At 39.6% G+C, this 26,051-nt stretch overlaps 1 non-coding gene across 1 annotated transcript; it reads right to left on the reverse strand.

The window, feature by feature from the left end:
* Nucleotides 1-18,171: 18,171 nt before the first annotated feature.
* Nucleotides 18,172-18,279, reverse strand: LOC112760338 (small nucleolar RNA R71). Its single transcript, XR_003180784.1, has one exon. It is a non-coding gene; the product is annotated as a small nucleolar RNA R71 (small nucleolar RNA).
* Nucleotides 18,280-26,051: the final 7,772 nt, after the last annotated feature.

Consider the following 26,051-nt stretch of genomic DNA (forward strand, 5'->3'; position numbering starts at 1 on the left):
GCTTGCGCCGCACAGCTTACCCTAAATTGCCAAAATATCTTATCTTTCTTTTCCCCAAATCCTATTTTCTCTTTTCCTTCCTTATTTCTTCCTTCTTCCTTCTTCCTTCTTCCTCACTTTCTACTTTCTCACCACCATTAATAAGGTTTTTCTTTTTCCTTCCTTACTTTTCCATTATCTTTCTTTTTTTATGTTTTCTTCTTTTCTTTTCTTTTTACTTTCATTATCCATATTTTCTCTTTCTTCCTTTTTTTCTTTTAATTGGTGTTAGAAATTTAATTGAGTCATTATTTCTCATTATATGCTTGTGGATTGTTGCAAAATTTTTGGGCAATTATATATTACTTTTTAAAGGGTTGCTTGCATGTTCAAATTATTATTTTCAATAGTTTATTCATCATGCATGTTACGTGTTTGTGAAAAAGCCCATATGGCATTATGCATTTTCTACATTATTCTATTCTACTATTCAATGCTTGCTTTTCACAAATTTCCTTTACTATTTTATTAATTTAATTTAATTGTCAATACAAACGTGATGGTTAGTTTGTTACGAGTGATAACATATTTAACAAATTAAATGCTTGATCTATGCTACTCATGCCTTTGCCTGCATGCCAATAAACACCTTGCATTTAATTGTCATCAAATGCACTTTCTATATTTCCAGTGGTGAACTTTTCACATATAGTCATGACCATGTGTTAATGACATCCTCTTTACCGTGCATTGATTATCACTTATACCATCCTCTTCCTTGCTCTGTCCCTTTGAATTCATGTTACTTTCTTTCTCCCTTTTCAGGATGGCCACCAAGAAAGGAAAAGAGAAAGCTACTCCCAAACCACTAGCAAGAAGAGGAACAAAAAGAGCACTAGTGACAGAACCCTCTTCAACTGCAGTAAAGCCATCAACAAAAAGAATTAAGAGGATTATAAAGGTTGATGAAAAAGAGAAAGCCTTCCCAGCAAAGGACACTGCGCGATTTACCAATCGCTACTGTGAGCAGATGTTCCCCATCCTGGCAGAAAGAAGTTACAACAACGAATACCTTCTTATCCTCCCACCCAATATTGCTACCTTTGTTGAGCCACAAATTGAACGAAGACAATGGGATTTCCTCCAGAAACAGCCACGGCAAGTTAATCTTTCTTGGGATGTCGAGTTTTACTCCAACTTCCACCCTGCAGTCTGTCTATGTCCGACAGAAGCAAGTCCCCATTACAGAAGAGGCCAATCAACGAGCTTTAGATCTTCCCCCTACTCCAGAAGGATTGGACGCATTTCAAGAAGCCGCACTTAAGCGCCAGATGTACCAATTTGGCTGGGACGCTGTTCTCAGAGTTATCGCACTACCTGGCAGCAGATGGATCTACGGATACCATCGTTCCCGTTCTAAGGGAATATCGGCTTCAGCACTTACCTTGGAGGCTCGCATATGGACACAGATTATGTCCCATTACGTATTTCCAAGCACCCACGAGTCCTTCTTCACTGCAGACATGGCCGTTCTACTATGGTGCATCCTTACAGACCAACCTCTGAACCTACCAAGAAACATCCGGAATGCCATGGGACACGTACAGATTGCGGGCAACTTACCTTTTCCCACCTTGGTCTCAGATCTCGTCTCAGCAGCCGGAGTCTCCTACAGAGTTGGGGACACCAAAGCCATGCTTCCATGGGATGATCAGTACGTCCCTAACGGGAAATATATTAGACTCCAAGCAACCACTACTAGCCAGCCTACTGAACCAGCTGAGGAAATTCCTCCTTCAGCACCACAAGCACCTACAACAAACCAAATGCTCCACCAGATACTCGAAAGGTTGGATCGGCAGGAACACAAAGCTAAGATGAGAGAGTGTCGTAACAAGCGCCGATTCACATACCTCAAGGAGCTGATTATGGGAAAATTCAAGGACTCAGACACCCCAGACTCCACTTTCCTTACCAGCACAAGGAGCCATGACGGTCCCGACTGTGGAGATACTGCTACCAGCCCACCCTTGTTCCTGACAGATGGCACCAAGGACGGTGCAAAGCCTTAAGTGTGAGGCGGTCGGTCAGTACCTGACTTCCGGAGGTAATTTCTCTTCCCTAACACCAATAAATTAGGATATTTAGTTAGTTTTGCTTTTGTAGAATAGGATAAATTGCACAGTAATAGGTTAGTTGCATGCATGTTCTACTTGATTGAAAAGACAATAAGTTTCTTCTAAGACCCTATTTTTAGAATAAAATTTCACTAATTTTTATCAAAACTTGTATGTTAAATTTGCTCGAAGTTGTATTTGGAACATGGTTTTTGAGCTAAAGAACATACAACCTGTGAGATTTTGAGCTTATTTGCATGGTTACATTATTTAACCATAATTATTTTATTCTTGTGTGTTTACTTCTCCATGATTGTAATCTATATTTTGTTTCATCCTATATGTCCAATGTTTAATATATTTATATGCTTGTATATGATTGAGGCCATTACTTATTTAAACTCACTTATCCAAATTAAGCCTACCCTTTCAATTACCTTTGTTAGCCACCTTGAGCCTTTAAATCCCATTTGTTCTGTATTTTACCACATTACTAGCCTTAAGCGGAAAAATAATTATATATCCCAATTGAATCTTTGGTTAGCTTAAGATAGAATTGTGTGTGTTAATTAAGTATGGGAAATTATGGGAACAAAAGATAATGAGGGAATGTGTCATGATAATATAATGGGTATTTGGGTACCTACTCATGTGAAACTATAAGAATAAAAAATCTATGTGCATTGATAAGCTATGTTTATTTTTATATTTATGTTCAAAAAAAATAAAATAAAATAAAATAAATAAAATTTTCAATAAATGAATAAGGGGACAAAATTACCCCAATGTTAAGTTAAGAATTCAAAGATCAATGCATGTATGATAAAATTAAAATAAAAGTTGATACATGAGTATGGAATGTGAAAGAGAAATTTTGGGTAGCTAGGTATGAAATTTGAGCTATATAGAATGTACATATGTGTGGGTTAAAGCTTAGGTTAATTAAAGATTCAATTTATAAGCTTACTTAGCCATATATGTATCCTTACCCTTACCTTGGCCCCATTACAACCTTGAAAAGACCTCATGATGTTTGCATTGATATATTAATTGTTGTTGATTGGTTAGGTGAAGAACAAAAAAAAATTAGAAAGCATGATCAGAGAAGGATAGAGTGATTGCCCTATACACTAGAGAGATTAGAGTGTACATACACCATCAGTGAGGGTTCAATGCTTAAAATTCTATGTTCCCTGCTATCATGAGCTACCTTCTTGCATTTTTATCTGTTCTTACTGTATAAGAATTGAATTAGTAGAGTTTGATTTGTAATTGTCTTGAAGAACCTATTTACTTTTGATCAAGTAGACAAGAATCATATAGTTGCGTTCATATATATAGGTTGCATTGCATTACATGAGTTTTACATGTTCCTACTCATTTATTTTATCTCCTTCAACTAAGCATGAGAACATGCTAATGTTTAAGTGTGGGGAGGTTGATAAACTACTATTTTATGGTTTATATTGTGCTTAATTGTATGGTTTTATCAATTATTTACCCACTTATTCATATGATTGGCATGCATTTATATTTCCTTCCTAAAATTATTACATGATTGAATATTTGCTTCCTAAAGACTTTTAATTATGTATTTTAATTCTCCTTCATTCCACTAGATACTGTGATCTGCTTGTTAAGTATTTCAGGCTTTATAGGGCATGAATGACTTAGAGATTGGAAAGGAAGCTTGCAAAAATGGAAAGAACACAAGAAATTGAGGAGATGACCAGCGAGAAGTGACGCGGACGCATGGCTTACGCGACCGCGTGACATAGAGGAAATCGCAGTGACGCGGACGCATGGCTCACACGACCACGCGGATTGGAACTGTACAAGTGACGCGGAGGCGTGGACGACGCGCACACGTGGCAAGGCAAAACGCCGAATGACGCGTCCGCATGAATGACGGGTTCGCGTGACATGCGCGATCTGCAGAATCTGCAGAATTCGCTGGGGGCAATTTTGGGCCCTGTTTTGACCCAATTTTTGGCCCAGAAAAGCAGACTAGAGCCAAGGAACATGGAAAAATGAGAGAGAACATTCCTTCCACACAATTCTCAGTTTTAGATCTAGTTTTTACTCCTCCTCTAGATTTTCTCTCTACGCATTCATAGTTCTTAGGATTTGATTTTTATTGCTTTTTGCATTGGGATATTGAGAAGAGTTATTACCTCAGCGAGACTTCATCATTCTAGTTTGTTTTCCTTACCTGTCTCTTACTCTTCCATGTCCTTTGTTTACTCAGAATTATTATTGGATTATTTTTTGAATTTATTAATACAAGAACTATTTTTATTTCTAATTGATCCCTTTGATTATTATTTATCATGTCTTTCTATATTTCCCTTTCCTATGTTATGAATTCTACATTTACAATGAGCGAGTAGTTCCATAACTTGGATGGGAGTTGATTGAAGGGAAGACCTTGAGTTGGAATGCTTAAAAGAAAAATTGTAATTGGGTTTATTGTTGGATTGCCCTCTAGTCACTGACACCAATCCTTTTTCAATTGAGCGGATTGGAACTTGTGAATAGAAATAGCTTTCCAACTTGCTTGACTTTCCCTTACCTAGTAAGGGATAACTAAACAGAACAACCCTCAATTATCAATTAATCTTGAGAGTACTCCAACAAGAATAGGGCTTCCGACTAATCTACTCCCAGTCAAGGCTTTTATTTAAAATTACACAAATTCTCTAATTTAATTTCCTGTTATTCAACTCAAACCATTTTTTGAAAACATCTGATTAATAAAATAGCACACCTTTCTGCAACTCGTTGGGAGACGACCTGGGATTCATACTCCCAGTATTTTAATTTTTAATTTTGTAACAACCCTTCTAAATTGATAAGCGGATTTCTGGTTGGTTAAGAACTGTACTTGCAATGTATCTCTTATAATAAATTCTTAACTCGCCAATTTCTGCCACGTCAATTTTTGGCGCCGTTGCCGGGGAGTTGCAATAGAGTGCTAAAGTTATTAATTGGAATTTATTTATTTGCATTTTATTTTATTTTTTTACTATGAGCTTCATGTTTCTTTCGTTAAATGACGCGTTCACTTCCTGATCCAAGCTTGCCAGTATTCGATCTTAAGATTGAAAGAACTATTTCACGAATAAGGCAAGCTCGGTGTCGGTTAGTCCTCTCTGAGGGCGGATCTGGAACGTCACTTGAGGAAGAAATAGGCTTCCTTTCTGCTGATTCGGTTGATTTATGTGCAGGTGACATAGCAACACCTAGGAGAATTACTATCCAGGAGGCTGGAGCCCCTGATTTTTCAATGCAACCGTTTCAAGTGCATCACCCAGTGATGGCTACAGACTTTGAAATAAAGACTACACTGCTCAATTTGATGCCCAAGTTTCATGGCTTACCTGCTCAAGAGCCTATCAAGCACCTTAGAGACTTCCAAGCAACCTGTTCTACTGTCAGGCGTGATGGTGCAAATGAAACTTCAATTTTGTTAAAAGCCTTCCCATTCTCTCTTGAGGGAAAGGCGAGAGAGTGGTACTACACTCAACCCGCTGCAACTGTATCCGACTGGGATACACTTAGAAGAGAATTTTTGGAAAAATTCTTTCCAGCTGAAGTTACTGATAAACTGAGAAAAGACATTTCCATGATTGTTCAGGACGAATCCGAGACTCTCTATGAATACTGGGAGCACTTCAACAACCTTCTGGAAGCATGCCCCCACCATATGATTGACAAGATAGTGTTGCTCGGCTACGTAACACCGGGCATGAGGCCCCAAGATAAGACTACATTGAAAAGTGCTAGCAATGGGTCTATGAAAAAGTACAAGACCACTGATGAGCCATGGCAATTGATCAGCGACTTAGCTGAATCTACAAGAAATCACATGCAGAAACAAGGCCGGTCAAAAGCTGTTGCAGAGGTATCTTCTAGCAAGGAGACTACTGCTCTGGCTCAGAGTATAAGTGAAATGACCACCTTACTGAAGCAGATGCAGTTGAGTCAACAACAAGCGCATCAAAGCCAACAGCTAGTCCCACAGAGAGTGTGCGGAATCTGTGCTGATTACAGCCATTATACTGATGAATGCCCACAGCTCCAACAGGAAGACAACACCGTCGCAGCCACTCATAACTTCTATGACTGCCCCAACCAAGGGTACAATCAAGGTGGCAATTACAACCATGGATGGCAGGACAATTCTAACCAAGGTTGGAGAGATAATTCTAACCAGAATTGGAGGGACAACAATATTAGAGGAGGCAGAGACAATCAAGGATATCAGAGGTGGAATAATAACAACAACAGGCAGCAAAACCAGAACCAGCCTTACAGAGCACCTCACCTGAGGTAGTCCCAAGTACCACAGCACAACCAGCAACAAGTTCTGTAGATCACTCAATCTAATTTCTCTCTGAGTGAAGAGGCCATTCAATCCATTCCACAAGGACAAAGGAACATGGAAATTTCACTTAATGGCCTAGCATCCGTCATACAAGCTCTCATCTCTCAGCTGGCTCCACCCAATACTTCAAACACTCAACAGGCAAACTCCAGTGGAATTCCTTCTCAACCCCTACCCAATCCGAAGGGTGGCATCAATGCCATCACCCTAAGGTTCGGAACTACACTGCAAGAGAGGAATCAGGTGGAGCCAAACCACCAGAACACGCCTCAGCTGAAGAGGTAGTAGAAGTAGAAGATGTTGAAGAGGAAGAGGACATATAGGACATGGCTGAAGAAGAAGAAGCTCAATCACAGGAAGAAGTACAAAAGGGCGCAGACACTACAGAAAATGCCATTCCTAATCCATTTCCACAACTTGCAAGGAAGCCCAGGAAGCAGTTGGAACCTGATCCCAAAATAGTAGAAATATTCAAAAAGGTTGAGGTAACTGTTCCCCTTTTTTATGTTATTCAGCAGGTACCAAAATACGCAAAGTTTCTAAAAGATTTATGTATTCACAAAGACAAAATTAATGAATTTGAAACTATTCCATTAGGTAGTTCTATATCTGCTTTAATGGGAGGTTTACCTGAAAATTGTAGTGACCCAGGTCCATGCATGGTTAATTGTACTATTGGCGGTGCGATATTTTTTGACTGTATGTGTGATTTAGGAGCATGTGTTAGTATAATGCCTTTGTCTATATATGATATTTTGTGGCTCCCTCCCTTAAAAAGGTCGGCAAGTCGTTTTGTGTTAGCAGATAAAAGCATTATTACAGTGGCTGGAGTTGCTGAAGTTGTATTAGTGGGTATTAAGGGGCTCACATTCCCCATCGATTTTTATATCCTGGAGATACCCCAAAATGACTCTGAGAAACCATTATCAATCCTACTCGGAAGACCTTTCCTGAAGACCTCGAAGTTCAAATTGGATGATTTTTCAGGAACATACTCTTTTGAAATAGATGGCTGAGTAGTAAGCTTCAATCTAAATGGAGTTATGAAGCACCCTCCAGAAGATCATTCTATCCTCCAGTGTGACATCATAGATGAAACCGTGGCTGAAGTTCATCAGGAAGAGTTTGAAGAAAAGTACATAGGACAAGGTCTGAGTGTGGGGACACTCTCTGAGGACAATAAAAGTACTTTACCATTGCCACCAGCTCCAGACAATCCAGAGCCTAACCATGAGCAGAAGTTAGAATTGAAACCCCTCCCTCCACACCTCAAATATGCTTATCTTGAGGACAAGCAGATGTTTTCAGTTATCATTGAACGGGAACTCACTTCTCAACAAGAAGAGCAGTTACTTAGTGTGCTGAGGAGGCACAAGAAGGCAATTGGATGGAGTTTGGCAGACATAGTAGGCATCAACCCTCAAGTCTGTGAACACAGAATATTTTTAGAAGAGGGAGCAAGACCTGTCTGTCAACCCCAGAAAAGACTGAACCCTACTATCTTAGAGGTTATCAAAAAGGAAGTGACAAGGCTACTAGAGGCAGATATCATTTACCCCATCTCAGACAGTGAATGGGTGAGCCCAGTACAAGTGGTGCCCAAGAAGTCTAGAGTCACTACAGTGAAGAATGAGCATGGAGAGCTCATGGCAACCAGAGTACAGAACGCCTGGAGAGTCTGCATTGATTACAGGTGTCTCAACGAAGCCACTCGTAAGGATCACTATCCTCTTCCATTCATTGATCAAATGCTGGATCGCCTGTCAGGTAAATCACATTATTGTTTTTTAGATGGTTACAAAGGTTATTTCCAGATTCATATAGCTCCTGAAGATCAGGAAAAGACTACTTTTACATGTCCTTTTGGGACTTATGCTTATAAGAGAATGCCCTTTGGCTTGTGCAATGCACCAGCTACTTTCCAAAGGTGCATGATGACTCTTTTCTCTTACCTTATTGAGGACTGTATGGAGGTTTTTATAGATGATTTTATCATTTATGGTGATTCTTTTGGCCTTTGCTTGGTTAGTTTATCTAAAGTATTAGATAGATGTGTCAGTACAAACCTTGTATTAAATTTCGAAAAATGTCACTTTATGGTTAAACAAGGTATTGTACTAAGACATGTTGTATCTAATACTGGCATTTCTGTCGATCCAGCAAAGGTGGATGTTATTTCTAGTTTGCCTTACCCCTCCTCTGTGAGGGAAGTCCGTTCGTTTCTTGGCCATGCAGGTTTTTACCGGAGATTCATTAAGGACTTTAGTAAGGTAGCACTTCCCTTATCCAGACTACTGCAGAAAGATATTGAGTTCAAGTTCAGTGAAGATTGCAAACAAGCGTTTGATAAGCTGAAGACTGCCTTGACTTAAGCTCCAATTGTGAGAGGACCAGACTGGAGCCAGCAATTTGAAATCATGTGCGATGCTTCCAACCATGCAGTAGGAGCAGCACTGGCTCAACATGAAGGTAAGGACCCCTTTGTAATTGCTTATGCGTCTAAAACTTTAGATGCCGCTCAGTCTAATTATACTACTACTGAGAAAGAGCTTCTTGCTATTGTTTTTGCTCTGGATAAATTCTGAGCCTATTTACTTGGTACGAAAGTAGTAGTGTACTCAGACCACGCAGCTCTAAAGTATTTATTAGCTAAAAAGGAATCCAAACCAAGGCTTATACGTTGGATACTGCTACTACAAGAATTTGATTTAGAAATTAGGGATAGAAGTGGTAACCAGAATTTAGTGGCAGACCATTTGAGTCGCCTTGAGCACGTTAAGCATGACTCCACTCCTATAGCTGATAATTTCCCATTTGATAACCTGCAAGCAGTATCTGAGGTAGTCCCTTGGTATGCACCTGTAGCTAATTATCTAGTTAGCCGCACCTTTCCTCCAAACTTTACTAAGCATCAAAGAGACAAGCTGAAAAGCGAGTCTAAATATTATATATGGGATGACCCATATTTATGGAGATGTGGCGCTGACCAGGTAATTAGACGGTGTGTGCCTCAATCAGAATTCCAGTCCATCTTAGAGGCCTGCCACTCATCTGAGAGTGGAGGACATTTTGGCCCTCAAAGAACAGCTAGAAAAAACTTAGACTGTGGATTCTGGTGGCCTACTCTTTTTAGAGACGCTGCTGAATTTTGTAAGTCTTGTTTCCCATGCCAAAAATTTAGTAATATATCCAAGAGGGATGAGATGCCTCAACAGATTATGCTTTTTTGTGAAATTTTCGATGTTTGGGGCATTGACTTCATGGGTCCATTCCCAAATTCTAATGGTTATTTTTATATATTGTTAGCTGTGGATTACGTTTCCAAATGGGTGGAAGCAATCCCTACCCGCACTGATTATGCTAACACTGTTGTTTCCTTTGTTAGAAACCATATCATTTGTCGCTTTGGATCTCCATGAGCAATCGTGAGCGATCAAGGCACCCATTTTTGTAACAGGAGACTAACAGAATTAATGAAGAAGCATGGGATAATTCATAAAGTTGCAACAACCTACCATCCTCAGACTAATGGGCAAGCCGAGGTGTCAAACAGAGAGATAAAGCGTATATTGCAGAAGATAGTCAAACCTCATAGGAGAGACTAGAGCACCAGGCTACAAGATGCACTTTGGGCATACAGAACAGCATACAAGACACCCATTGGGATGAGTCCTTTCCACTTAGTTTATGGAAAAGCCTGCCATCTCCCAGTTGAAGTAGAGCACAAAGCCTTTTGGGCAGTAAAAGAATGCAATATGGGATTTGAAACAGCTGGAGCTGAGAGGAAGTTGCAACTGCAAGAATTAGAAAGCCTTCGCCTGGAAGCTTATGAGAACTCAAGGCTGTACAAGGAGAAGATGAAGGCTGTACATGATAAGCACATCAAGAGGAGAGAGTTCAAACCTGGGGACTTAGTTCTCCTTTACAAATCTCGACTGAGGCTCATGCCAGGCAAGTTGAGATCAAGATGGGAAGGTCCATATAGAGTAGAGAAGGCTGAGCCGTACGGAGTTTTTCACCTAAGTCACCCTTCAAGCTCTGAACTCATCAAAGTTAATGGACATAGTTTGAAGCTCTACCATGGCGAGAAGATGAAGAAAAACAAGGAGCTCGAGATCTTCCTCTTGGAGGATCCACGCATAGCCGAAGACTGAGCTAGTGGAGCGTCCAACTTACGGACGTTAAAGCAAAGTGCTAGGTGGGAGACAACCCACCATGGTATGATCATTCTTTTTTTATTTGTAGTTTTCTTTTTTCATAACTCTTCTCCTTATTCGCAAATATAGCTTGCATCTGCATTTGCATATTTTTATTTCTAAAAAAAAATCACACGACGCGACTGCATCAATGACGCGTCCGCGTCGCAGGTGGCTCAAAAAGAATAAAAAAGCGAACACAAAGTCACGCAGGAGCGTGGCTGGAGGCGTGCCTTTAGCACAAATTTCCCCACGCGACCGCATGCCCCACGCGTCTGCGTCAGGTGGAAAATTTGCCTCCCACGCGACCGCGTCACTCACGCGGCCGCGTTACCTGAAAATCGACGTGAAAAGGGTGCATAGCCGAAAGTTATGCTGGAGTAGTGCTAGACTAGCGCTAGGCACACAGCCCTTACCACGCGAACACGTGCCCCACGCGTCCGCGTCATATCCCAATATTGGCCACTCACGCGGTCACATGACCCACGCGACCGCGTCACCCAAAATTTGGCAAAATAAGATTTTGAACAGAGAGTTGTGCGAGCGCGAGGCTGCCCTCGCGCCAGTAGCATAAAACGAGTCACACGTCCGCGTGACCGACGCGACCGCGTCAATCTGAATAAGCGCAATTCACGCGAACGCGTCACCCACGCGTCCGCGTCGCTTGCGCCGCACAGCTTACCCTAAATTTCCAAAATATCTTATCTTTCTTTTCCCCAAATCCTATTTTCTCTTTTCCTTCCTTATTTCTTCCTTCTTCCTTCTTCCTTCTTTCTCACTTTCTACTTTCTCACCACCATTAACAAGGTTTTTCTTTTTCCTTCCTTACTTTTCCATTATCTTTCTTATTTTTATCTTTTCTTCTTTTCTTTTCTTTTTACTTTCATTATCCATATTTTCTCTTTCTTCCTTTTTTTCTTTTAATTGGTGTTAGAAATTTAATTGAGTCATTATTTCTCATTATATGCTTGTGGATTGTTGCAAAATTTTTTGGCAATTATATATTACTTTTTAAAGGGTTGCTTGCATGTTCAAATTATTATTTTCAATAGTTTATTCATCATGCATGCTACGTGTTTGTGAAAAAGCCCATATGGCATTATGCATTTTCTACATTATTCTATTCTACTATTCAATGCTTGCTTTTCACAAATTTCCTTTACTATTTTATTAATTTAATTTAATTGTCAATACAAACGTGATGGTTAGTTTGTTACGAGTGATAACATATTTAACAAATTAAATGCTTGATCTATGCTACTCATGCCTTTGCCTGCATGCCAATAAACACCTTGCATTTAATTGTCATCAAATGCACTTTCTATATTTCCATTGGTGAACTTTTCACATGTAGTCATGACCATGTGTTAATGACATCCTCTTTACCGTGCATTGATTATCACTTATACCATCCTCTTCCTTGCTCTGTCCCTTTGAATTCATGTTACTTTCTTTCTCCCTTTTCAGGATGGCCACCAAGAAAGGAAAAGAGAAAGCTACTCCCAAACCACTAGCAAGAAGAGGAACAAAAAGAGCACTAGTGGTAGAACCCTCTTCAACTGCAGTAAAGCCCTCAACAAAAAGAATTAAGAGGATTATAAAGGTTGATGAAAAAGAGAAAGCCTTCCCAGCAAAGGACACTGCGCGATTTACCAATCGCTACTGTGAGCAGATGTTTCCCATCCTGGCAGAAAGAAGTTACAACAACGAATACCTTCTTATCCTCCCACCCAATATTGCTACCTTTGTTGAGCCGCAAATTGAACGAAGACAATGGGGTTTCCTCTAGAAACAGCCACGGCAAGTTAATCTTTCTTGGGTTGTCGAGTTTTACTCCAACTTCCACCCTGCAGTCTGTCTATGTCCGACAGAAGCAAGTCCCCATTACAGAAGAGGCCAATCAACGAGCTTTAGATCTTCCCCCTACTCCAGAAGGACTGGACACATTTCAAGAAGCCACACTTAAGCGCCAGATGTACCAATTTGGCTGGGATGCTGTTCTCAGAGTTATCGCACTACCTAGCAGCAGATGGATCTACGGATACCATCGTTCCCATCCTAAGGGAATATCGGCTTCAGCACTTACCTTGGAGGCTCGCATATGGGCACAGATTATGTCCCATTACATATTTCCGAGCACCCATGAGTCCTCCTTCACTGTAGACATGGCCGTTCTACTATGGTGCATCCTTACAGACCAACCTCTGAACCTACCAAGACACATTCGGAATGCCATGGGACACGTATAAATTGCGGGCAACTTACCTTTTCCCGCCTTGGTCTCAGATCTCATCTCGGCAGCCGGAGTCTCTTATAGAGCTGGGGACACCAAAGCCATGCTTCCACAGGATGATCAGTACGTCCCTAACGGGAAATATATTAGACTCCAAGCAGCCACTACTAGCCAGCCTAATGAACCAGCTGAGGAAATTCCTCCTTCAGCACCACAAGCACCTACAACAAACCAAATGCTCCACCAGATACTCGAAAGGTTGGATCGGCAGGAACACAAAGCTAAGATGAGAGAGCGCCGTAACAAGCACCGATTCACATACCTCAAGGAGCTTATTATGGGAAAATTCAAGGACTCAGACACCCCGGACTCCACTTTCCTTACCAGCACAGGGAGCCATGACGGTCCCGACTGTGGAGATACTGCTACTAGCCCACCCTTGTTCCTGATAGATGGCACCGAGGACGGTGCAAAGCCTTAAGTGTGAGGAGGTCGGTCAGTACCTGACTTCCGGAGGTAATTTCTCTTCCCTAACACCAATAAATTAGGATATTTAGTTAGTTTTGCTTTTGTAGAATAGGATAAATTGCACAGTAATAGGTTAGTTGCATGCATGTTCTACTTGATTGAAAAGACAATAAGTTTCTTCTAAGACCCTATTTTTAGAATAAAATTTCACTAATTTTTATCAAAACTTGTATGTTAAATTTGCTCGAAGTTGTATTTGGAACATGGTTTTTGAGCTAAAGAACACACAACCTGTGAGATTTTGAGCTTATTTGCATGGTTACATTATTTAACCATAATTATTTTATTCTTGTGTGTTTACTTCTCCATGATTGTAATCTATATTTTGTTTCATCCTATATGTCCAATGTTTAATATATTTATATGCTTGCATATGATTGAGGCCATTACTTATTTAAACTCACTTATCTAAATTAAGCCTACCCTTTCAATTACCTTTGTTAGCCACCTTGAGCCTTTAAATCCCATTTGTTCTGTATTTTACCACATTACTAGCCTTAAGCAAAAAAATAATTATATATCCCAATTGAATCTTTGGTTAGCTTAAGATAGAACTGTGTGTGTTAATTAAGTATGGGAAATTGTGGGAACAAAAGATAATGAGGGAATGTGTCATGATAATATAATGGGAATTTGGGTACCTACTGATGAGCGGATAATTTATACGCTTTTTGGCATTGTTTTTAGTATGTTTTTAGTAGGATCTGGTTACTTTTAGGGATGTTTTCATTAGTTTTTATGTTAAATTCACATTTCTGGACTTTACTATGAGTTTGTGTGTTTTTCTGTGATTTCAGGTATTTTTTGGCTGAAATCGAGGGACTTGAGCAGAAATCAGATTCAGAGGTTGAAGAAGGACTGCTGATGATGTTGGATTCTGACCTCCCTACACTCAAAGTGGATTTTCTAGAGCTACAGAACTCGAAATGGCGCGCTTCCAATTGCGTTAGAAAGTAGACATCCAGGGCTTTCCAGAAATATATAATAATCCATACTTTGGCCAAGAATAGACGACGTAAACTGGCGTTCAACGCCAGCTTTCTGCCCAAATCTGGCGTCCAGCGCCAGAAAAGGATCCAAAACCAGAGTTGGACGCCCAAACTGGCACAAAAACTGGCGTTCAACTCCAAGAAGGACCTCTACACGTGCAACACTCAAGCTCAACCCAAGCACACACCAAGTGGGCCCCGGAAGTGGATTTATGCATCAATTACTTACTCATGTAAACCCTAGTAGCTAGTTTATTATAAATAGGACCTTTCACTATTGTATTAGACGTCTTTTTGACAATCTTTGATCAGTTGTATGCTATCTTAGATCACATTTGAGGGCTGGCCATTCGGCCATGCCTGGCCCTTTCACCTATGTATTTTCAACGGTAGAGTTTCTACACTCCAGAGATTAAGGTGTGGAGCTCTGCTGTTCCTCAAAGATTAATGCAAAGTACTACTGTTTTCTATTCAATTCATCTTGTTTCGCTTCTAAGATATCCATTCGCACCCAAGAACGTGATGAAGGTGATGATTATGTGTGACGCTCATCACCATTCTCCCCTATGAACACGTGCCTGACAAACACTTCCGTTCTACAAGAAATAAGCTAGAATGAATATCTCTTAGATCTCCTAACCAGAATCTTCGTGGCGTAAGCTAGAATGATGGCGGCATTCAAGAGAATCCAGAAAGTCTAAACCTTGTCTGTGGTATTCCGAGTAGGATTCAATGATTGAATGACTGTGACGAGCTTCAAACTCGCAAGTGCTGGGCGTTAGTGACAGACGCAAAAGGAGGGCGAATCCTATTCCAGCATGATCGAGAACCGACAGATGATTAGCCGTGCTGTGACAGAGCATGTGAGCATATTTTTCACTGAGAGGAGGGGATGTAGCCACTGACAACGGTGATGCCCTTGCATAAAGCCAGCCATGGAAAGGAGTAAGACTGATTGGATGAAGATAGCAGGAAAGCAGAGATTCAGAGGAACGAAAAGCATCTCCATTCGCTTATCTGAAATTCCTACCAATGATTTACATAAGTACCTCTATCCCTATTCTATTATTTACTATTCGAAAACACCATTATCAATTTATATCTGCCTAACTGAGATTTGCAAGGTGACCATAGCTTGCTTCATACCGACAATCTCCGTGGGATTCGACCCTTACTCACGAAAGGTATTACTTGGACGACCCAGTGCACTTGCTGGTTATTTACACGGAGTTGTGAACCGTGGTCTTGGCATCATGTTTTTGGCGCCATTACTAGGGAAAGAAAGAGCGATGAATTTTACATAATTAAAGTGTAATCACGATTCCGCGTACCAAGTTTTTGGCGCCGTTGCCGGGGATTGTTCGAGTATGGACAACTGACGGTTCATCTTGTTGCTCAAATTAGGTAATTTTATTTTTATTTTGTTTTCAAAATTTTTTGAAAAATATTTCAAAATTTTCTCACCTGTTTTCTAAAAAATTTTTTTATTCAAAATTTTTAAGAATGAATTCTAGTGTTTCATGAAGCATGTAAAGCCTGGCTGGCTGTAATGCCATGTCTAAATTTATTTGGACTGAGGCTTGCAATTTGTTATCAAGAGCAATATACTCTCGTGTTAAATGCTGAAGCTTGGCTGGCCATTGGCCATGTCTAGTGTTTTGGACCGGAGCTTTCATTGAAAGCTTGGCTGGCTAGTGAGCCATGTCTAATTCCTGGACTGAAGCTTTAGACTAACATGGCAAGATTCCTGGAATTCATATTAAAAATTTTGGAATCCTTGTTTTTTCTTTTACAAATAATTTTCGAAAAAAATCCAAAAAAATTAGAAAATCATAAAAAGCAAAAATATTTTTGTGTTTCTTGTTTGAGTCTTGAGTCATGTTATAAGTTTGGTGTCAATTGCATATGCATCTAGCATTTTTTTCGAAAATTCATGCATTCATAGTGTTCTTCATGATCTTTAAGTTGTTCTTGGTAAGTCTTCTTGTTTGATCTTGATGATTTTTTGTTTTGTGTCTTTTCATGTTTATCATATGCATTCTTGAATTCTTAGTGTCTAAGCATTAAAGAATTCTAAGTTTGGTGTCTTGCATGTTTTCATTGCATTAAAAATTTTTCAAAATTGTGTCTATGATGTTCATCTTGACATTCATAGTGTTCTTGGTGTTCATCTTGACATTCATAGCATTCTTGCATGCATCACATGTTTTGATCTAAAAATTTCATGCATTGCATCTCTTTAGTGTTTTTCTCTCTCATCATAAAAATTTCAAAAAATCAAAAAAATATCTTTCCCATTTTCTCTAATCAAATTCGAAAATTTGGATTGACTTTTTCAAAAATTTTTAAAATCAAATTGTTTCTCATGAGTCAAATCAAATTTTCAATTTCAAAATCTTATCTTTTTCAAAATCTTTTTCAAAAATCAAATCTTTTTCAAAATTCTTAGTATTTTCGAAAATTCCAAAAATATTTTTCAAAAATATTTTTCTTATTTTTATACCAAATTTTCGAAAATAACAATAACAATTAATGTTTTGATTCAAAAATTTGAAGTTTGTTACTTGCTTGTTAAGAAAGATTCAAACTTTAAGATCTAGAATCATATCTTGTGATTTCTTATGAATCAAGTCATTAATTGAGATTTAAAAATCAAATCGTTTTCAAAACTAATTTCTAAAATATCTTCTTATCTTACCTTTTTCAAAAAGTTGGTTTCAAAATATCTTTTCTAACCTCCTAACTTCTTATCTTTTCAAAATTTGTTTCAACTAACTAACTAACTTTTTGTTTATTTCTTAACTTTTTCAAAACTACCTAACTAACTCTCTCTCTCTAATTTTCAAAAATATCTACCCTCTTTTTCAAAAATTTCTTTTTAATTAACTAATTATTCTTATTTTTATTTTTTTTTATTTTAAAAATTTTCGAAAAATACTAACATTTTTCAAAAACCATTTTCGAAAATCACTAACCTTTTTTCAAAAATTATTTTCGAAAATTTTTTTCCTCTCCCATCTTATTCTATTTATTTATTCATCTACTAACATCTCATCTCACATCTCAACCCTCCTCACAGTTGTGTTTCTTCCATTATATTACATTCTTTGTCTCCCCCTCTTCTTCTACTCACACAGGGATCCCTATACTGTGGTATAAAGGATCCATATTATTATTATTATTTTTTCTGTGCCCTCTTCTTTGTCATATGAGCAGGAGCAAGGACAAGAATATTCTTGTTGAAGCAGATCCAGAACCTGAAAGGACTCTGAAGAGAAAATTAAGAGAAGCTAAATTACAACAATCCAGAGATAACCTTTCAGAAATTTTTGAACAGGAAGAGGAGATGGCAGCCGAAAATAATAATAATGTAAGGAAGATGCTTGGTGACTTTATTGCACCTAATTCCAATTTACATGGAAGAAGCATCTCCATTCCTGCCATTGGAGCAAACAACTTTGAGCTGAAACCTCAATTAGTTTCTCTGATGCAGCAGAACTGCAAGTTTCATGGACTTCCATCTGAAGATCCTTTTCAGTTCTTAACTGAATTCTTGCAGATATGTGATACTGTTAAGACTAATGGAGTAGATCCTGAAGTCTACAGGCTCATGCTTTTCCCTTTTGCTGTAAGAGACAGAGCTAGATTATGGTAGGATTCTCAACCCAAAGACAGCCTGAACTCTTGGGATAAGCTGGTCACGGCTTTCTTAGCCAAGTACTTTCCTCCTCAAAAGCTGAGCAAGCTTAGAGCTGATATTCAAACCTTCAGACAGAAAGAAGGTGAATCCCTCTATGAAGCTTGGGAAAGATACAAACAGTTGACCAAAAAGTGTCCTTCTGACATGCTTTCAGAATGGACCATCCTGGATATATTCTATGATGGTTTATCTGAGCTATCAAAGATGTCACTGGACACTTCTGCAGGTGGATCTATTCACCTAAAGAAAACGCCTGCAGAAGCTCAAGAACTCATTGACATGGTTGCTAATAACCAGTTCATGTACACTTCTGAAAGGAATCCTGTGAGTAATGGGATGCCTATGAAGAAGGGAGTTCTTGAAGTTAATACTCTGAATGCCATATTGGCTCAGAATAAAATATTGACTCAGCAAGTCAATATGATTTCTCAGAGTCTGAATGGAATGCAAGCTGCATCCAACAGTACTCAAGAGGCTTCTTATGAAGAAGAAGCTTATGAACCTGAGAACCCTGCAATAGCAGAGGTGAATTACTTAGGTGAACCTTATGGAAACACCTATAACTCATCATGGAGAAATCATCCAAATTTCTCATGGAAGGATCAAAAGCCTCAACAAGGCTTTAATAATGGTGGAAGAAACAGGTTTAACAATAATAAACCTTTTCCATCATCCACTCAGCAACAGACAGAGAACTCTGAACAAAATACTTCTAATTTAGCAAACTTAGTCTCTAATCTGTCCAAGGCCACTGTAAGTTTCATGAATGAAACAAGATCTTCCATTAGAAATTTGGAAGCACAAGTGGGCCAGCTGAGTAAAAGGATCACTGAAATCCCTTCCAGTACTCTCCCAAGCAATACAGAAGAGAATCCAAAAGGAGAGTGCAAGGCCATTGACATAAGCAAAATGGCCGAACCTGTGAAGAGAGGAGAGGACGTGAATCCCAAGGAGGAAGACCTCCTGGGACGTCCAGTGGTCAATAAGGAGCTTCCCTCTGAGGAACCAAAGGACTCTGAGGCTCATCTAGAGACCATAGAGATTCCATTGAACCTCCTTATGCCCTTCATGAGCTCTGATGAGTATTCCTCTTCTGAAGAGAATGAGGATGTTACTGAAGAGCAAATTGCCAAGTTTCTTGGTGCAATCATGAAGCTGAATGCCAAATTATTTGGCATTGATACTTGGGAAGTTGAACCTCCCTTGTTCATCAATGAACTAAGTGATCTGGATCAACTGACATTGCCTCAGAAGAGACAGGATCCTGGAAAGTTCATAATACCCTGCACTATAGGCACCATGATCTTTAAGGCTCTGTGTGACCTTGGTTCAGGAATAAACCTCATGCCCCTCTCTGTAATAGAGAAACTGGGAATCTATGGGGTGCAAGCTGCTAAAATCTCATTAGAGATGGCAGACAATTCAAGAAAACAGGCATATGGACAAGTAGAGGACGTATTAGTAAAGGTTGAAGGCCTTTACATCCCTGCTGATTTCATAGTCCTGGATACTGGAAAGGAAGAGGATGAATCCATCATCCTAGGAAGACCTTTCCTGGCCACAGCAAGAGCTGTGATTGATGTTGACAGAGGTAAACTAGTCCTTCAATGGAATGAGGACTCCCTTGTGTTTAAAACTCAAGGATCTCCCTCTGCAACCATGGAGAGGAAGCATGAAAAGCTTCTCTCAAAGCATAGTCAACAAGAGCCCCCACAGTCAAACTCTAAGTTTGGTGTTGGGAGGCCACAACCAAACTCTAAGTTTGGTGTTGAACTCCCATATCCAAACTCTAAGTTTGGTATTGGAGAGTCTCAACAAAGCTCTGCACATCTGTGAGGCTCCATGAGAGCCCACTGTCAAGCTATTGACATTAAAGAAGCGCTTGTTGGGAGGCAACCCAATTTTTATTTATCTAACTATATTTTTCTTAGTTATATGTCTTTGTAGGTTCATGATCATGTGGAGTCACAAAATAAATATAAAAATTGAAAATGGAATTAAAAACAGCAGAAGAAAAATCACACCCTGGAGGAACATCTGTCTGGCGTTCAGCGCCAGAACAGAGCATGGTTCTGGCGCTGAACGCCCAAAATGGGCAGCTTCTGGGCGCTGAACGCCAGAACAGGCATGGTTCTGGCGTTCAACGCCAGAAATGGCACACAAATGAGCGTTGAACGCCCAAAATGGCCACCAACCTGGCGCTGAACGCCCAGAGTTGGGTGCAAAGGCATTTTTACATGCCTAATGGGTGCAGGGATGTAAATCCTTGAACACCTCAGGATCTGTGGACTCCACAGGATCCACTCAGGATCTGTGGACCCCACAGGATCTACTCAGGACCTGTGGACCCCACAGGAACCCCACCTACCTCCACTCACTTCTTCTCACCACTCTCTTTCACACAACCCCATAAACACTCTTCCCCAAAAATCCTTCACCAATCACCTCAAACTCTCTTCCCCATCACCTCTTCACCACTCACATCCATCCACTCTTCCCCATAAACCTACCTCATAAACTCCACCTACCTTCAAAATTCAAAACCAATTTCCCACCCAAACCCACCCATATGGCCGAACAATAACCCCCCTTCCTTCCATATATAAAGCCCTCCATTCTTCATCAAATTCACACAACACACCCCTCTACACCCTTCTTGGCTGAAAACACTTACCCCTCTCCCTCTCCTCCATTTCTTCTTCTTCTTCATCTATTCTTTCTTTTATTGCTCGAGGGCGAGCAAAATTCTAAGTTTGGTGTGGTAAAAGCATAAGCTTTTTGTTTTTCCATTACCATTGATGGCACCTAAGACCGGAGAATCCTCTAGAAAGGGGAAGGGGAAGATAAAAGCTTCCACCTCCGAGTCATAGGAGATGGAAAGGTTCATCTCCAAAGCCCATCAAGACCACTTCTATGATGTTGTGGCCAAGAAGAAGGTGATCCCCGAGGTCCCTTTCAAACTCAAAAGAAATGAGTATCCGGAGATCCGACATGAAATTCAAAGAAGAGGTTGGGAAGTTCTAACAAATCCCATCCAACAAGTCGGCATCCTAATGGTTCAAAAGTTCTATGCTAATGCATGGATCACCAAGAACCATGATCAAAGTAAGAACCCGGATCCAAAGAACTATGTTACAATGGTTCGGGGGAAATACTTAGATTTTAGTCCGGAGAATGTGAGGTTGGCGTTTAACTTGCCTATGAGGCAAGGAGATGAACACCCCTACACTAGAAGGGTCAACTTTAATCAAAGGTTGGACCAAGTCCTTATGGACATATGTGTAGAAGGAGCTCAATGGAAGATTGACTCCAAAGGCAAGCCGGTTCAACTAAGAAGATTGGACCTCAAGCCTGTAGCTAGAGGATGGTTGGAGTTCATTCAATGCTCAATCATTCCCACTAGCAAACGGTCTGAAGTTACTATAGACCGGGCCATCATGATCCATAGCATCATGATTGGAGAAGAGGTGGAAGTTCATGAGATTATACCTCAAGAACTCTACAAGGTGGCTGACAAGTCCTCCACCATGGCAAGGTTAGCCTTTCCTTACCTCATTTGCCACCTATGCAATTTGGCTGGGATTGACATAGAGGGAGATATCCTCATTAAAGAGGACAAGCCCATCACTAAGAAAAAGATGGAGCAAGCAAGAGAGCCCAGTCATGGAGCTTAAGAGGCGCAAGAAGCTCATTTTCATGAGATCCCTGAGATGCCTCAAATGCACTTTCCTCCACAAAACTATTGGGAGCAAATCAACACCTCCCTAGGAGAATTGAGTTCCAATATGGGACAACTAAGGGTGGAACATCAAGAGCACTCCATCATGCTTCATGAAATAAGAGAAGATCAAAAAGCAATGAGGGAGGAGCAACAAAGACAAGGAAGAGACATAAAAGAGCTCAAGGACATCATTGGTTCCTCAAGAAGGAAACGCCACCATCACTAAGGTGGATTCATTCCTTGTTCTTGCTTTCTCTGTTTTTCGTTTTCTATGTTAGGTGCTTATCTATGTTTGTGTCTTCATTACATGATCATTAGTAGTAGTAACTATGTCTTAAAGTTATGAATGTCCTATGAATCCATCACCTCTCTTAAATGAAAAATGTTTTAAATCAAAAGAACAAGAAGTACATGAGTTTCGGATTTATCCTTGAACTTAGTTTAATTATATTGATGTGGTGACAATGCTTCTTGTTTTCTGAATGTATGCTTGAACAGTGCATATGTCTTTTGAAGTTGTTGTTTAAGAATGTTAAATATGTTGGCTCTTGAAAGAATGATGACTAGGAGACATGTTATTTGATAATCTGAAAAATCATAAAAATGATTCTTGAAGCAAGAAAAAGCAGCAAAGAACAAAGCTTGCAGAAAAAAAAAGAAAAAAAAATAGGCGAAAAAAATAGAAAGAAAAAGAAAAAAAGCAAGCAGAAAAAGCCAATAACCCTTAAAACCAAAAGGCAAGGGCAAATAAAAAGGATCCCAAGGCTTTGAGCATCAGTGGATAGGAGGGCCTAAAGGAATAGAATCCTGGTCTAAGCGGCTAAACCAAGCTGTCCCTAACCATGTGCTTGTGGCGTGTAGGTGTCAAGTGAAAACTTGAGACTGAGCGGTTAAAGTCAAGGTCCAAAGCAAAAAAAAGAGTGTGCTTAAGAACCCTGGACACCTCTAATTGGGGACTTTAGCAAAGCTGAGTCACAATCTGAAAAGGTTCACCCAATTATGTGTCTGTGGCATTTATGTATCCGGTAGTAATACTGGAAAACAAAGTGCTTAGGGCCACGGCCAAGACTCATAAAGAAGCTGTGTTCAAGAATCATCATACTGAACTAGGAGAATCAATAACACTATTCGAAATCTGAAGTTCCTATAGATGCCAATCATTCTGAACCTCAATGGATAAAGTGAGATGCCAAAACTATTCAAGAGGCAAAAAGCTATAAGTCCCGCTCATATGATTGAAGCAAGAAAAAGCAGCAATATATAATAGTCCATACTTTGGCCAAGAATAGATGACGTAAACTGGCGTTCAACGCCAGCTTTCTGCCCAAATCTGGCGTCCAGCGCCAGAAAAGGATCCAAAACCAGAGTTGAACGCCCAAACTGGCACAAAAACTGGCGTTCAACTCCAAGAAGGACCTCTACACGTGCAACACTCAAGCTCAGCCCAAGCACACACCAAGTGGAACCCGGAAGTGGATTTATGCATCAATTACTTACTCATGTAAACCCTAGTAGCTAGTTTATTATAAATAGGACCTTTCACTATTGTATTAGACGTCTTTTTGACAATCTTTGATCAGTTGTATGCTATCTTAGATCACATTTGAGGGCTGGCCATTCGGCCATGCCTGGACCTTTCACTTATGTATTTTCAACGGTAGAGTTTCTACACTCCATAGATTAAGGTGTGGAGCTCTGCTGTTCCTCAAAGATTAATGCAAAGTACTACTGTTTTCTATTCAATTCATCTTGTTTCGCTTCTAAGATATCCATTCGCACCCAAGAACGTGATGAAGGTGATGATTATGTGTGACGCTCATCACCATTCTCCCCTATGAACACGTGCCTGACAAACACTTCCGTTCTACATGAAATAAGCTAGAATGAATATCTCTTATATCTCCTAACCAGAATCTTCGTGGCGTAAGCTAGAATGATGGCGGCATTCAAGAGAATCTGGAAAGTCTAAACCTTGTCTGTGGTATTCCGAGTAGGATTCAATGATTGAATGACTGTGACGAGCTTCAAACTCGCGAGTGCTGGGCGTTAGTGACAGACGCAAAAGGAGGGTGAATCCTATTCCAGCATGATCGAGAACCGACAGATGATTAGCCGTGCTGTGACAGAGCATGTGAGCATATTTTTCACTGAGAGGAGGGGATGTAGCCACTGACAACGGTGATGCCCTTGCATAAAGCCAGCCATGGAAATGAGTAAGACTGATTGGATGAAGATAGCAAGAAAGCAGAGATTTAGAGGAATGAAAAGCATCTCCATTCGCTTATCTGAAATTCCTACCAATGATTTACATAAGTACCTCTATCCCTATTCTATTATTTATTATTTGAAAACACCATTATCAATTTATATCTGCCTAACTGAGATTTGCAAGGTGACCATAGCTTGCTTCATACCGACAATCTCCGTGGGATTCGACCCTTACTCACGTAAGGTATTACTTGGACGACCCAGTGCACTTGCTGGTTAGTTACACAGAGTTGTGAACCGTGGTCTTGGCATCATGTTTTTGGCGCCATTACCAGGGAAAGAAAGAGCGATGAATTTTACATAATTAAAGTGTAATCACGATTCCGCGTACCACCTACTCATGTGAAACTATAAGAATCAAAAATCTATGTGCATTGATAAGCTATGTTTATTTTTATATTTATGTTCAAAAAAAAATAAAATAAAATAAAATAAAATAAATAAAATTTTCAATAAATGAATAAGGGGATAAAATTACCCCAATGTTAAGTTAAGAATTCAAAGATCAATGCATGTATGATAAACTTAAAATAAAAGTTGATACATGAGTATGGAATGTGAAAGAGAAATTTTGCGTAGCTAGGTATGAAATTTGAGCTATATAGAATGTACATATGTGTGGGTTAAAGCTTAGGTTAATTAAAGATTCAATTTATAAGCTTACTTAGCCATATATGTATCATTACCCTTATCTTGGCCCCATTACAACCTTGAAAAGACCTCATGATATTTTCATTGATATATTAATTGTTGTTGATTGGTTAGGTGAAGAACAAAAAAAAATTAGAAAGCATGATCAGAGAAGGATAGAGTGATTGCCCTATACACTAGAGAGATTAGAGTGTACATACACCATCAGTGAGGGTTCAATGCTTAAAATTCTATGTTCCCTGCTTTCATGAGCTACCTTCTTGCATTTTTATCTGTTCTTACTGTATAAGAATTGAATTAGTGGAGTTTGATTTGTAATTGTCTTAAAGAACATATTTACTTTTGATCAAGTAGACAAGAATCATATAGTTGCATTCATATATATAGGTTGCATTGCATTACATGAGTTTTACATGTTCCTACTCATTTATTTTATCTCTTTCAACTAAGCATGAGGACATGCTAATGTTTAAGTGTGGGGAGGTTGATAAACCACTATTTTATGGTTGATATTATGCTTAATTGTATGGTTTTATCAATTCTTTACCCACTTATTCATATGATTGGCATGCATTTATATTTCCTTCCTAAAATTATTACATGATTGAATATTTGCTTCCTAAAGACTTTTAATTATGTATTTTAATTCTCCTTCATTCCATTAGATGTCGTGATCTGCATGTTAAGTATTTCAGGCTTTATAGGGCATGAATGACTTGGAAATTAGAAAGGAAGCTTGCAAAAATGGAAGGAACACAAGAAATTAAGGAGATGACCAGCGAGAAGTGACGCGGACACATGGCTCACGCGACCACGCGACATAGAGGAAATCGCAGTGACGCGGACGCATGGCTCACGCGACCGCACGGATTAGAACTGTACAAGTGACGCAGAGGCGTGGACGACGCGCACGCGTGGCAAGGCAAAATGCCGAATGACGCGTCCGCATGAATGACGCGATCGCGTGACATGCGCGATCTGCAGAATCTGCAGAATTCGCTGGGGGCGATTTTAGGCCCTGTTTTGACCCAATTTTCGGCCCAGAAAAGTAGACTAGAGCCAAGGAACATGGAAAAATGAGAGAGAACATTCATTCCACACAATTCTCAGTTTTAGATCTAGTTTTTACTCCTCCTCTAGGTTTTCTCTCTACACATTCATAGTTCTTAGGATTTGATTTTTATTGCTTTTTGCATTGGGATATTGAGAAGAGTTATTACCTCAGCGAGACTTCGTCATTCTAGTTTGTTTTCCTTACCTATCTCTTACTCTTCCATGTCCT

The sequence above is a fragment of the Arachis hypogaea genome, chromosome 16, assembly GCF_003086295.3.
Source record: "Arachis hypogaea cultivar Tifrunner chromosome 16, arahy.Tifrunner.gnm2.J5K5, whole genome shotgun sequence".
NCBI lineage: Eukaryota > Viridiplantae > Streptophyta > Magnoliopsida > Fabales > Fabaceae > Arachis > Arachis hypogaea.